Below are 14,818 nucleotides of genomic sequence, written 5' to 3' on the forward strand. Positions count from 1 at the left end.
TTTGAAAGATTTTTTTTTCATTGATAATATTTTAGTAATTTTTGAGTTCTGGGCAAACATTTTTTTTTCTAATTTTTTTTTTTTTTAGGCAGTTAAAAATGTATTTTTTAATTCTTAAACACATATTTTCTGAAAAATGCAATTTTTCTCACTTAAAGTACACTTCAACTGCCTGGAATATTTTTTTAATAAATATTTGAACAGTTCATAAATTTCCAAACATTTGAAATAATATAATACTTTATTCCAGGCAGTCAAAATAATTTTTAATTTTTTCCAAGCAATTAAAAATATATTTTTTAATTCTTGAACACAGATTTTCTGAAAAATCCAGTTTTTCTCACTTAAAATACACTTTAACTGCCTGGAATATTCTTTTGATTAATATTTGAAGAGTTTGTAAATTTCTAGACATTTGAAATAATTCAATATTTTATTCCAGGCAGTTAAAATAATTTTCAATTTTTGCCAGATAGTTAAAAAAGTATTTTTAAATTCTGGAACAAAATTTTCTGAAAAACTCAGTTTCTCTCATTTAAAATACACTTTAACTGCCTAGAATATTTTTTAAATTAATATCTAATTAGTTCGTAGATTTCCAGACATTTGAAATAAATTAATATTTTATTCCAGGCAGTTGAAATAATGTCTAGTTTCTTCCAGGCAGTTAGGTGCATTTTTAGAATTTTTAGGAAAAAATTAAATTTTGAAGGATTTTTTTTCATTGATAATATTTAAGTAATTTTTGAGTTATGGGCTAAATTTTTTTTTCAGGCAGTTAAAAATTTATTTTTTAATTCTTAAACACATATTTTCTAAAAAATCCAATTTTTCTCACTTAAAGTATACTTCAACTGCCTGGAATATTTTTTAAATTAATATTTGAACAGTTCAAAAATTTCCAAACATTTGAAATAATTTAATATTTTATTCCAGGCAGTTAAAATAATTTTTAATTTTTTCCAAGCAATTAAAAATGTATTTTTTAATTCTTGAACACAGATTTTCTGAAAAATCCAGTTTTTCTCACTTAAAATTCACTTTAACTGCCTAGAATATTTTTTTAATTAATATCTAATTAGTTCGTAGATTTCCAGACATTTGAAATAATTCAATATTTTATTCCAGGCAGTTGAAATAATGTCTATTTTCTTCCAGGCAGTTAGGTGCATTTTAAGAATTTTTAGGAAAAAAAGTAAATTTTGAAAGATTTTTTTTCATTGATAATATTTAAGTAATTTTTGAGTTATGGGCTAGAATTTTTTTTTTTTCTAAAAATGGGTTTTTTTCAAAATTTTATTAATTTTTCCAAAAACGCTAAAATAGGCGTCCAATCAATTTTAATACGAAATTTAAACACAAATTTTCAATAAACTGCGTTGACTAGTTTTTGAGTTCTTGGAAGTTTTGTAAATTTTTAGAAAAAAAATCAATTTCATAAAAATTCGTTTTTTTCCAAAATTTGGTCAGTTTTCCCAAAAACGCTAAAATAACGTCTAATCAATCCTAATCAAGAATTTATAGGTACATTTTTAGGTAACTACGTTGACTAATTTTGGAGCCATGAACATTTTGTGAATATTGAGAAAAATCTTAGTTGTTCCAGAACCCCTTCATGGCCTAAACTAACATAAAAATTGCTGTATATATCATGAATAAAATTAAAATTGAAGATCAAGTTAATATCTACCAAAAGGTCCAAGCATCAACCTGAAGAACTTCCGTCGATAACTTTTGATCTACGGTAGATAGCAACATAAACTAAACTTTATTTGGTTGATAAAAGTCTATTCTATAATTTTTATTTCAATGTTTATGACTGTAGCATTAATATTAGTGGAGATATTTAGCCTAGTAAGTCCAGACTCTTTCATGTTTTCATCTTGAAAAAAAATTACAATTTTTTGAATTTTGTGAATTTTTAGAGAAATTGCTGTTTTTTCAAAAAAGCTGAAATATATGTCCAATAAAATTTTATAAAAAATTTACTTACAAATTTTCAAGTAACTGCCTCGACTAATTTTTAAATTACAAGCATTTTAATTAAAAGACAAACGCAGCCTAAATCAATAAATCCTAATTAAGAAGCAGCAAAAAATTAACATACGCATACCCTTCCCAGAATGAATCGTTAAAATTACAACTACGACCAGACGGATTTTCTATAGAAAGAGAGAAAACGCGACGTGAATGAATTAAAACTTTAAAAATAAAAAAAAGGTCAGACATAGAGGGTACGTAGACGCCTGAATATAATGGATTTAATTTGCGTTTTATTCTTTTAATAATGTCAGATGACGTGATGGAATCGTTAATAACTAGAAGTGGACGTGCTGATTCATCATCGTGACTACAGACCTTAGAAAGTCATTTGATAATTTAAATTTATTATTAACGTGTGTGTGTGTAAGCCGTAATTACGTTTCAAAATTGGCGTAAATTATCGAATTTAATACGCCGGGAAAAAAAAACCCCGCAGTCACTCGGTCGGTTACTCCATCATCGTTCTGAATTTTTAATCGTTTATAAATAAGTTCCATTCATGCATAAACATTGAAATTCTATTTATTTATGTCAAATTCATTTATTATTATTATTATTAACTGTATACTGCGGAGGTTATCGCTGGCAGTTATTAATTTGTGTTTTCTGGTTGCCAGAGGATATTTTTAATAAAACGAAATTATAAAACGAAATTATAGACTGAACTTGTTTAGTGACAGCTATGAAGTTTTTAAATTAATAGAGTTTATTTGAACTATATGGTAAAAGAGAAAGTTTTTTTTTATTATTTTCGGTAATTCCTTATTCTGTTTGGAAATTTTTGTTAGGAAAAGTTGGGGTTTTCAAAAAATTCATAAAATTTTATGTATGAGGATTTTATGTAAAAAGTAGTAAATAAATTAGCAAGCACAGTATAAGAAAAATAGGAGTCTTTTTGTTTTTTATATCTTGGTTTTTATATTAAAAAATTTTGAAAAACAAAACAGATTTTTATGAAATTGATGTTTTTTCTTCAAAATTCACATAACTAAAACATTATTCAACGCAATGACCTGAAAATTTGTAAGTGAATTAATTATTTAAATTGTTGGGATACCTATTTCAGCGTTTTTATAAAAAGTAACAAAATTTAAAAAAATAACGCATTATAAGGAAACTGATTTTTTGTTCTAAAAATTTACAAACTTACTGTAACTCAAAATTTAGGCAACGCAGTTACCTGAAAATTTGCATATAAATTATTTATAAAAATTAATTAGACCCCTATTTGAGCGTTTTTATAAAAAACTAACAAAATTTAAAAAAGAACGCATTTTTTGGAAATTCATGTGTTTTGTTCTAAAAATTCACAAAATTCTCGTAAATAAAAAACTAGTCAACGCAGTAACCTAAAAATTTGCATGTGAATTGTCCATTAAAATTCCCTGGACACATATTTTAACGTTTTTAAAAAAATTAACCAGATTTAAAAAAAAACGCATTTTTAGGAAATTGTTTTTTTTAAATTCACAAAATGGCCATAACTCAAAAATGATATGACGGGTTTTTTAAAAAAAATTTGCATGTAAATTCTCCATTAAATTTAATCAAATACCTATTTCACAGTTTTTGAAAAAACTAACAATATTAAGATAAAGACGTATTTTTGAAAATTAAATTTTTTTTTAATTCACAAAATGACCATAACTCAATAATTAGTCAACACAATTAATTGAAAATATACATGTAAATTATTCATTAAAATTTATTGCATACCTGTTTTATCGTTTTTAAAAACACTGCCAAAATTGTGAAAAGAAACGCTTTTTTAGGAAACTGTTTTGTTTTCTAAAAATTCAGAAAATGGCCATAACTTAAAAATTAGTCGACGCATTTATTTAAGAATTTGCATGAAAATTCTCCATTAAATTTGATTATACACTTATTTCACAGTTTTAAAAAAAAACTAACAAAATTTAAAAAAGAACGCATTTTTAGGAAATTGATGTGTTTTGTTCTAAAAATTCACAAAATAATCGTCAATCAAAAATTAGTCAACGTAATTAATTGAAAATAAGCATGAAAATTCTTCACTTAAATTTATTGCACACCTATTTTATCGTTTTTAAAAACACTGATAAACCGATTTATTTTCCTAATATTCACAAAATGACAATAAATTAAAATAAAAAAATTAGTCAACCCAGTAACCTAAAAATTTGCGTGTGAATGGTCCATTAAAATTTCTTGGACACATATTTAAGAGTTTTTAAAAAAACTAACCTATTTTAGGAAATGGTTTTTTTTTTCTAAAAATTCACAAAATAGCCATAACTCAAAATATAGTCAACCCAGTAATATGAAAATTTAAATGTAATTTCTATATTAAAATTAATTTGGCATTTATTTCACCGTCTTCAAAAAACTGATAAAAATATAAAAAAACATTTTTAGAAAATTGATGTTTTTTATAAATATTCAGAAGATGCCCATAGCCCAAAAACCACATAGCCTAAACATGTTAATATAATAAAGTTATTTTCTCAAGAAATATGAAAATTATTACAAGTATTCCCTAATGAAACACGTATTTTAGCAGTATTTTTTTAAATACACAAACCATTAAAAAATTAAAAAATTTTCTATTGCAAAAAAAACAACAACGATTCATCAATGCCGAAATTAATTACATCCAACGGTCGATCCAGTCCAAAGAGAAATCAAAAATTAGAAATCAAAAACCGCCTGCAGCCCGGAAAATCCTGGCAGAGCGCCAGATCGGGCATAAAACTCTCGACCCAAAATGATTTATCCACTTTGAAGTTGCCAGCAGTAGAAAATCGTAAGATTTCGAAAAGGTAAAACTTCGTCCGTTGATTCCTTATTTATTTTCCCGAGGAAGTTTTATAACTGTAATGGATTCGGAGTTAAATTTGAAGCGAAACTGATTTATTTATTTTTTTTTAGGAATTTAAAAGTCACTTTTCAAGGGCTAATTGGAGATTAAAAACTGATTCAACCTTCCTTATTTTTCCCCATAAATTTCCGCGACTATAAAGGACCAAAAAGAAAAAATAACTAGGAGCACTTAAGCCTACAATTTCCCATAACATTCTCGTAGTTAATGTTACTAAAGTCGTGTCATAACTAAGCGCATAATCTTGTTTTTGTTCCTCGAACATCGTAAATTCTTTTCCGAGAAACTACGGATAAATACGCGTATTTATTATTATATATATACCCGGGGACCATTAAGGCGTAACGTATCACATGTCACACCGTAATACATTTTCAGCTGGCCATTGTTGAACGGTTTCCAACCGTATTTACGGCTTAGAAATTACGAGAGAAGGTCACAAAAAGTAAATAGTTACCACCCGAAGGGGTATTATCGTCCTGATGATCAAAACAGGGACGAATCTGGTTATTTTTGGGTTTTAAAATATCTTTTATGTGCAACGTCTCAGAATTTGGAACACTAATTGGAATATTTGTATAATTATTGTTCCCTGTCAGTGTGCAAATCAGACCAAGCAAGAATTACTGGAATGTTAGTTATTTTGATCTTTGACTCAATTCAAGGTGCAATAACTGAAGATTTAATAGGAATATTTCTGTCAAATAAAAAGGACAATAATAAGAAGAGTATTCTGTGCAAATGTTGCTTAAAACTTAAACTAGTTTAAGAAAAAATTGGCATTTTAGGTAATGATGTCCAAAAATAATGTTTGCTCTTTAAAGTGACCGTTCAATGAAGACAATGAATAGGAATATTCTTGTCAAATAAAAAAGATAATATTAAAAGGAACATTCTGTGTAAATATTGCTTAATGCTCAATTTAGTCCAAAGAAAAATATAAGAATTATTGGACAATTTAAGTAGTCATGCCTATAAACAATCTTTGCTCTTTAAGGTGACCACTCAACTCAGATTCCAAGATCTAGTAAACTAACCAGAATATTTCGAAAAAATAAAAACCATAATATTCTATACAAATATTGCTTAAGGTTCACACAAGTTTAAGGTGGATTATGACATTTATTGGTCATTTTAGGTAATGTTTTCCAAAAACAATGTTTGCTCTTTCAAGTGACCACTCAATTAAAAATTCAATAACTAGATAACGAATGGGAATATTTCTGTTAGATATAAAGGATGATATTTAGAAAATTATTCTATACAAATATTGCTTAAGGTTCTCACTAGTTCAAAGAAGATTATGTAATAGGAATATTTCTGTTAATTAAAAAAGATGATATTTAGAAGAATATTCTATACAAATATTGCTTAAGATTTACACTAGCTTATGAAAGATTATAAGATTTATTGGTCATTTTAGGTACTGTTTTCCAAAAACCAAGTTTGCTCTTTCAAGTGACCACTTAATTAAAAATTCATTAACTAGATAACGAATGGGAATATTTCTGTTAGATAAAAAGGATGATATTCAAAAGAATATTTTATACAAATATTACTTAAAGTTCACACTAGTTCCAGAAAGATTATAAGATTTATTGGTCATTTTAGGTACTGTTTTCCAAAAACCAAGTTTGCTCTTTCAAGTGACCACTCAATTAAAAATTCATTAACTAGATAACGAATGGGAATATTTCTGTTAGATAAAAAGGATGATATTCAAAAGAATATTTTATACAAATATTACTTAAAGTTCACACTAGTTCCAGAAAGATTATAAGATAAATTAGTTATTTTAGGTAATGCTTTCCAAAAACAATGTTTGCTCTTTCAAGTGACCACTCAATTAAAAATTCAATAACTAGATAACGAATGGGAATATTTCTGTTAGATATAAAGGATGATATTTAGAAAATTATTCTATACAAATATTGCTTAAGGTTCACACTAGTTCAAAGAAGATTATGTAATAGGAATATTTCTGTTAATTAAAAAAGATGATATTTAGAAGAATATTCTATACAAATATTGCTTAAGATTTACACTAGCTTATGAAAGATTATAAGATTTATTGGTCATTTTAGGTATTGTTTTCCAAAAACCAAGTTTACTCTTTCAAGTGACCACTCAATTAAAAATTCATTAACTAGATAACGAATGGGAATATTTCTGTTAGATAAAAAGGATGATATTTAAAAGAATATTCTATACAAATATTGACTAAGGTTCACACTAGTTCAAGGAAGATTATAAGATAAATTGGTCATTTTAGGTTATGCTTTCTAAAAACCATGTTTGCTCTTTTAAGTGACCACTCAATTAAAAATTCAATAACTAGATAACAAAAGGAAATATTCCTGTTAAATAAAAAGGATGATATTGAGAACAATATTCTATACAAATATTGCTTAAGGTTCGCACTAGTTCAAGGAAAATTATAAGATTTATTGGTCATTTTAGATCATGCTTTCCAAAAACAATGTTTGCTCTTTCAAGTGACCACTCAATTAAATTAAAAATTTAATAACTAGATAACGAATTGGAATATTCCTGTTAAATAAAAAGGATGATATTCAGAATGATATTCTATACAAATATTGCTTGAGGTTCAAACTGGTCCTGCAAGGAATATTATTTAACTTATTGGCCATTTTACGTAAGTGACCACTCAATAAAAAATTAATTAATTAGACAACGAACAAAATTATTCTTGTCATATAAAGACGATGATTTAAAAAAAAATTCTAAGTATAAGTTTTTAGTATCCGTAATTTACTCGTAGTGTACACATCTTAAATTTGCTGTATTTTTTAAAAATGTAATTCCTAGAAGACACCTTGTTGATCAGGTGTGATGATGCCTTTAGGGGCGAAACACGTGTCAGCTATTCTCGATCCGAATATATGTTCAAGTACCAAAATTTGTAGTCCTTTATAAATATAAGTTAAGTTTTAAATTATTCCAGGCAAGAATTTCAAAGCTATTAGTCATTTTAATTATAAATATTAATTTATATAATTTTTTCAAAATTTGTCAGTTTTTTTTTAAAAACGCTTAAATAAGTGTTCAATCAATTTTAATAAAAAATTTACTTTTTAGAAATTTTTAGATAAACGCGTTGACTAATTTTAAGGTTAAAATCAATTTTCTAAAAAGCGTGTTTTTTTTCAAAATTGGTCCTTTCATTCTGTTAAAAACAAAAACATTTAGTGGTGCATAACTTAATTGGATACGAAGAACGTATTTTGTACTAAAATCGCCGTTTATTGCGTAAAACGTCACAAATTTTTTAGGTTTTTTTTAAACGCTAAAATATATATCCAATCATGTTTAATAGAGACTATAAATACAAGTTTTTAGATAATTGCGTTAGTTTTATCTTCTCCCGAAGATGCTAACATCGTTAGCGAAACAGGTGTAAAAATAAAAAGTTTTGGTTACTGGTAAACTGCTCGTAATTTAACTTATACTAAAATTCTTTGATTGTACAAAAATAATGAAAAACCTCAAGTTACAATCGGTAATAAAACCGAAACAATTCACCTGTCGCTTGAGCCGAAACGACTTCCGGAAATGACTTTTAAAAGACCCGAATTTATTGAACGCAATAAAGAGAGTTTTATAATGATTTATCTTATAATAGACTGAATTTAAAAAAGGTTTTATTATGGACCCTCGTTTTGTGCCCTGTTTACCAAGGCTTTAATTTAAATAAAATTCCTATTGTTATTCAGATTTAAAACAAAAAAAAGAATAAAATTTATTTTGGCTATTTAAAATAGCATCCGGGTTATCATCATTGATCGGTAAAAGCTTTTATTTGTTCAATTTATTTGCTTAGTATAGGGGCTTATGGTCGTTGGGTGATTGTAAATATCCCTTATGATAATGTAAAATTGCTGAGGCAATAAATTTTTTATGGAAAATATTTAGATTCTTCTCTTGAATCGCTTCAATTCAAATTCAAACCTTAAAAAAAGTAAAAATTTGTACTCGATTAAGTTGCATTGGTTGCCTAAAGTTCTTATAAGTGTTTTCATTTTTCTTGCCAAGTTTCTGATATGCCTTAATTAATTAATAAGTTTTTTTTTTATTAAATTAATAAATGAATCAGTTAAAGAAAGTGGCAATAATTCCCAAATAAATAATTATATTTATTAAATTTTTTGAGTCTTGAATTTTTGAATAATCATAAATTACATTATAGCTGAAATATTTAAAACGACCATTTAATCTATGACATAGGGAACATATTAAATGGTATGTAATTAAAAAAATATATACATACATGTTAAAATAGTTTATTCTCTTAAAAATAAAAACATACTTTTATTGGTGCATAACTTAATTGGATACGAAGAACGTTTACTTATTATAATTATTTTAATAACAGCCCACAATAACACCTACAATTTAACCCATGTTAAAAATAATTCTACGCTCCTATTATAAATCTGTTTTAATTATAACTTAAGAAACCTAGACTTAGGTAAGAGGTGTAATGTAAAAAAAAAAATTAGTTTTATACTGTTTTTTTTTTATAAAAAAAAAATAAATAATTTTTTTTTAACGCATTGTACCTGAATGTAATTTTAACTGTCTCGTGGTTTTTGTTTTTTTGTAACTTAAAGAACATTTATTTTAATAGTGTTTTTTATGTACTTGAAATTACTTTGTTTTATCTCTGTAATTACTTGAATCCATTTCAGTGTCCTGAGGATGACTTAATATAAGTCGAAACGTCGACATTTAGGTAAACAGGTTTCTGTTTTATTTCTGACCCCACCCAACAACCCTCCGCAATAATAATTATTTTATACGAAAATTACCCTTTATTGCGTAAAACGTCACTATTTTAAACGCCATAAAATGCAATAATAGTTTGGCAATAAAACAAAGAACAACGAGCGAATGACTAATGAGCGAAAGAGAAAGAAATAGAAAGAGAGACTCGACCGAGGCAATTTCGAATTATCGAATTTCATTAGAACAATTCGAATTTGTTTAGTTTACTCGAAAAAACATATATCGATGCATAACTTAATTGGATACGAAGAATGTTTACTTATTATAATTATTTTTGACGAAAATCACTATTTATTGCGTAAAACGTCACTATTTTAAACGCCATAAAGATGCAATAATAGTTAGGCAATAAAACAAAGAACAATGAGCGAATGACTGATGGGCGAGAGAGAGACTCGACCGAGGCAATTTCGTATTATCAAATTTTATTAGAACAATTCGAATTTTTTTAGTTTACTCGGAAAAAACATATATCAATGCATAACGTAATTGGACACGAGGAACGTATATTTATTACAATTACTTTAAACGAAAATCATCGTTTATTACGTGAAATGTCACAATTTTAAACGTCATAAAGATAAAACAAAAGCTTGGCAATAAAACAAAGAAAAGCGAACGGATGACTGATGCGCAAGAGAGAGAGAGAGATAGAGAGACCGAGGACGACGGTACGCAAAAGTTAAAAATAACGTGCCATTTTTCATTCTTTACGTCCAAACGAACAGACGCGGCGGCATACAAATCGCGTCCGAGGATAAAACCGAAACGCCAAAAACTTTCAAAGTTAATAATAATTGATGGGCCTGGGGGCTCCATTGTGTTTGTTTTCCTTTTCTACTTTTATTTTTTTTTTCTCTTTGTTCACCAAAGAAATATCTTGTCCGGCCATCGATATTATTAAATGCATCGTTTGTCAGAAAGGGCCAGATAAGAACGGACCTTTTATCTTTAACCTGACTGGCAGAGGGTGTAATTTAAAATTTTCTGTTCTCTCTCTCTCTCTTGCTTAATTTACGTTTTCACATTCACGTCCACTCACCAGATCCCCCTTTTAACATTTCAAATATACGGAACGTATTTACATATCATTAACGGCCATTTACATTTTGACAATCGTATATGTTGTGTTTGCCACTTCAGTACACTTAAGTCAATATGGTAATCATAAGAATAGTTTAATAGTCATCGCATATGTTATGGCTTTAAGTAGTATTTGATCATCTTAAAATAGATACCAAACGCTGACCATTAATAACAGAGAATTATGGTTTAAATAATATTTGTCGACATTATTTTCATTAAATCTTTTACTTTAAATCAAGTGGTTACAAAGGATTCATTGCTTGTTGATCTTACTACATAAAATGAAAAGAATAAAAAAATCCAAAGAATTTAAACAATTCAAAGGGTCCAAAGAATCCAAAGAATTCAAAGAATCCGAAGAATCCAAAGAATCCAAAGAATCCAAAGAATCCAAAGAATCCAAAGAATCCAAAGAATCCAAAGAATCCAAAGAATCCAAAGAATCCAAAGAATCCAAAGAATCCAAAGAATCCATAGAATCCAAAGAATCCAAAGAATCCAAAGAATCCAAAGAATCCAAAGAATCCAAAGAATCCAAAGAATCCAAAGAATCCAAAGAATCCAAAGAATCCAAAGAATCCAAAAAATCCAAAGAATCCAAAGAATCCAAAGAATCCAAAGAATCCAAAGAATCCAAAGAATCCATAGAATTCAAAAAATCTAAAGAATGAAAAGAATTCATAAAATTCAAACAAACCAAAGAATCCAAATAATCCAAAGAATCTAAAGAATCTAAAGGATCCAAAGAATCCAAAGAATCCGAAGAATTTGAAGGCTCCAAAGAATCTAAAAAATCCAACGAATACAAAGATTACAAAAAATCCAGAAAATTCAAAGAATACAAAGAATCCAAAGAATTCGAAGATACCAAAGAATCTAAAGAATCCAACGAATACAAAAATTACAAAAAATGCAGAAAATGCAAAGAATACAAAGAATTCGAAGATACCAAAGAATCTAAAGAATCCAAGGGATTGAAAGAACTCAAAGAATCCATGGATTCAAAAAGTCAAGGAGTTACAAATTCGAAAATTCAAACCGTTCGAACAATTTGAAAGGTTTGAAAGATTTGGAATATTTAAAAGATTTGAAAGATTTGAAAGGTTTAAAAGAATTGAAAGATTTGAAAAATTTGAGAGATTTAAAATATTTGAAAAATTTGAAAGATTTGAAAGATTTGAAAGATTTGAAAGATTTGAAAGATTTGAAAGATTTGAAAGATTTAAAAGATTTGAAAGATTTGAAAGATTTGAAAGATTTGAAAGATTTGAAAATTTCAAAAAAAGTTTTGAAAGATTTCAAAAAGTTTGAGAAATCCGAAGGATTCAAGATTCAAGAGAATTAAAATATCAAAGATCCCAAGGAACCCAAGGAATGCCAAGAATTTAAAACATTCAATCCAAAAAATTTAAAGATTCCAAAGAATCCAAAGAATCCAAAGAATCCAAAGAATCCAAAGAATCCAAAGAATCCAAAGAATCCAAAGAATCCAAAGAATCCAAAGAATCCAAAGAATCCAAAGAATCCAAAGAATCCAAAGAATCCAAAGAATCCAAAGAAGTCAAAGAATCCAAAGAATCCAAGGAATCCAAAGAATCCAAAAAATACAAAGAATATGAAGAATTTGAAGGCTCCAAAGAATCTAAAAAATCCAACGAATACAAAGATTACAAAAAATCCAGAAAATCCAAAGAATACAAAAAATCTAAAGAATTCGAAGATACCAAAGGATCTAAAGAATCCAAGGGATTGAAAGAACTCAAAGAATCCATGGATTCAAAAAGTCAAGGAGTTACAAATTCGAAAATTCAAACCGTTCGAACAATTTGAAAGGTTTGAAAGATTTGGAATATTTAAAAGATTTGAAATATTTCAAAGATTTGAAATATTTAAAAGATTTGAAAGATTTGAAAGATTTGAAAGATTTAAAAGATTTGAAAAATTTAAAAGATTTAAAAGATCTAAAAGATTTGAAAGATTTGAAAGATTTGAAAGATTTGAAAGATTTGAAAGATTTGAAAGATTTGAAAGATTTAAAAGATTTAAAAGATTTAAAAGATTTAAAAGATTTAAAAGATTTAAAAGATTTAAAAGATTTGGAAAATTTAAAGGATTTAAAAGATCTAAAAGATTTAAAAAATTTGAAAAGTTTAAAAGATTTGGAAAACTTGGAAGATTTAGAAGATTTGGAAAATTTAAAAGATTTGGAAAACTTGGAAGATTTAGAAGATATGGAAGACTTAAAAGATTCGAAAAATTTGAAAGATTCGGAAAACTTATAAAATTTAGAAAATTCGAAAGATTTAAAAGATTTGAAAAATTTGGAAAATTTAAAAATTTTCGGAAGTCTTGAAAGATTTTAGAAGGTTTGAAAGATCCGAAGGATTCAAAAGATTTAAGATGTTCGAGAGATTCAACAGATTTAAGAGTCTAAAAAATCCAGGGAACTCAAGGAATCCAAAAAATCCAAGGAATTTTAAGAATCCAAAGAATCCAAACAATCCAAAGAATCCAAAGAATCCGAAGAATCTAAAGAATCCAAAGAATCCAAAGAATCCAAAGAATCCAAAGAGTCCAAAAAATCCAAAGAATCCAAAGAATCCAAAGAATCCAAAGAATCCAAAGAATTCAAAGAATCCAAAGAATCCAAAGAAGAGAAGATACAGTTAAAGGAAATGGCAATAATAATTAATGCTTTAAATAATAAGATCTATTACTTTTAAAAATTCTTTAAATAATTATGGATTTTTTGAAATTTTTTTAGCATTTTCCATATAAAAGTGAATTAAAGGAAGTGCCAATAATTAATTTATTAAATAACCAGACTCATTACAATTTAAAATTTTTCAAATATTTAAAGATTTATTTAATTTTATTTTAATATTTTGCAAGGAAAAATTAGGTAAACTTTTTTAATGTAATTTTACTTTTAATTTACTAAAAGATCCTTCGTTACGAGAAAAATTTTATAAATAAATGCGACTCGTATTCAATTAAATTATGCATGAAATTTAGCAAGAATGTAAATGTTTAGTTAAAAGTTATATTGTCACTATTATATAAGTTTTTGAATTAATTAATTTTTAAATTTATATGTAAGTTAATTAATGAAAGGGCCACTATTTCATTTATTGTTTAAAAAAATCTATTAAATTTTTCAAATATTCATTTTAACATGTTGCAAGAGGAATCTAGTTTAATAATTTTTTAGTTAATTTTAATTTACTTTTAGTTTGTTTGAAGGTTTTAATTTGAAATAAGTTTTTATAAATCAGCCTGAAAAAAAATTAAACTGAAATGCCTGGAATAATTAATTTTTTTTCTTCCAGTCAAATGAAGTCAATTTAAATAAATATAAGATCAATTAAAATGAACATCGAATTACGTACGAATATGCCTGGAATTTTTAATTTAGGTCACTAATGATAATTTTTTTCTTTTTACAAGAATTTGAAGTAATCAAAGTAGTTTATATCGATTTATTGATTTTCATATCTTTGAAAAAGTCAAAAAATTAGAAAATATAAGACTAACCAAAACAATTTGATTTTTAGTCTTAAAATTGTTTGGTAATTCTACTGAATATAACATTGTTAATTTAGAAAAATGGTCCAATATTTTTTTTTACTTGGACAGATGATCTTTTAAGCATATATGACCCTAGACCTAGAACGTTACCTATGGAATCCGAAACAATTTATTGAGAGTTTGACCTTAAAAAAATACTTAAAAAAAAATTAAAAAAACGCCCATAGAGGGCAGCTCGATGCACTCTAATTACGGTACCCGAAGGCGACGTTGCAAATTACGGTTCGCGATTCCATCTCGACCACGTTTCTACGACGACGACTTCCATAAAACCGTTTCGGTGTCGTTAATTAACGACGGGAGGCCCCAGGAATTCGCCGGGCAATTTTCGTTAAAGATATGGTTTATGGCACCCCCCTTTCTCCGTTATAACCCATAACTGGACATTAGTCATTCCGTATAGACTAGCCGGGGTCCTTATATTGCCTTATTATTATA

Source organism: Anthonomus grandis, chromosome 12, assembly GCF_022605725.1.
Source record: "Anthonomus grandis grandis chromosome 12, icAntGran1.3, whole genome shotgun sequence".
In the NCBI taxonomy this organism is placed as follows: domain Eukaryota; kingdom Metazoa; phylum Arthropoda; class Insecta; order Coleoptera; family Curculionidae; genus Anthonomus; species Anthonomus grandis.